Consider the following 1390-nt stretch of genomic DNA (forward strand, 5'->3'; position numbering starts at 1 on the left):
ATTTAAAAAGATACATTTTACAGAACAATGGTTATACTCTTTCACAGTGAACAACACTATTCACCTTACATAGCACATGTGATTTCACTACAAGGTCGCATTTTGCATCTTAATATTGAGTGCCTGCTGCTCTGGTGTTACAGATCTCACAGACGCAGGTCCGGGCAGCAGAATTCAGCTTGCATGCAGACAAGGTAAGCCATTGTCTTTCGGCTTCTGCAGCCTTCATATATCAAGCACCCTCCTTTACCAAACAGCAAGCAAAGCCTGTTCAGTGCTGCATCTTTCCTGTTAACATGCAGCAGCAGAAACCACACCCCCCCCCAACCAATTCTCTGGATGATCGCTTTACCTCTCCCCCCTCACCACATGGCTGGTAGCAGGGAAGATCGTTGATAGCCAAATGTGAAAAAGCTCAGCGCCAATCACCCACCTCCCTTCCCCCTGCTTGGCTACATGCAAGGAAGGATTTCTTTTAAGCAACAGGCAAACAGCCCAGTAAGGATGGCCATATCTGTCCCCTTAATTAAATTCAGGAATTTAACCAGGTTACCATGAACGATATCATTCTCCTGAGGATAACACAGTGAGATAAAGAACGGATGTTGCTTGAATGCCAGCAAACACCGGGACTATAGGTACCTAGGCTTTGTCATGCAATGATACCAGATTACTTGCTACATGCATGGTGTGGCCAAGTGTCCTACCATGGAGGATGGAATAAGGCTGCTCTGCCCAGAAACCTTTTGCAAAGGCTTCTGGAGTACCTCCAGGAGAACTTCATGGAGATGTCCCTGGAGGATTTCCGCTCCATTCCCAGAAATGTTAACAGACTTTTCCAGTAACTGTACTGGCTGTGAATGCATCCCAAGTCCTCGGGGCAAATTAATCATTTTAAAAAATGCTTGCTTTTAAACCTGTTTTATATTTACAAAGGTACACTCATCAGAGGTCCCTTCCATGGCTTCTTTGTCTAGGCTAGTGGCTTGGGAGGGTAATTCCGTCAGGGTGAGAGAGAACTCTTGGCTGTTGGGGAGAACAGAGTGCTGTGTGCTCTCTGCAAGCTCGTCGTTCTCTTCCCCATCCACAGAATCCTCAGCCATGGCTGAGATTACCATCCCCACCTTGGAATCCACAGACGGGGTGGGGTAGTGATGGCGGACCCCCTGAGAATTGCATGCAGCTCAGCGTATAAGTGGCACGTTTTCGACCCTGCCCTGGACCTTCTGTTTGCTTCTTTGGTTTTCTGGTAGGCTTGTCTGAGCTCCTTAACTTTCACACAGCACTGTACTGAGTCCCTGGTGTGGCCTCTCTGCACCATGGCCTTGGAAATTTTTTCAAATGTTTGTTTTTTTTCATTTCGTCTTTTGGAACGGAGTTCTGTTAGCAC

This window comes from Chelonoidis abingdonii, chromosome 1 (genome assembly GCF_003597395.2).
Source record: "Chelonoidis abingdonii isolate Lonesome George chromosome 1, CheloAbing_2.0, whole genome shotgun sequence".
NCBI classification, from domain to species: Eukaryota; Metazoa; Chordata; order Testudines; family Testudinidae; genus Chelonoidis; species Chelonoidis abingdonii.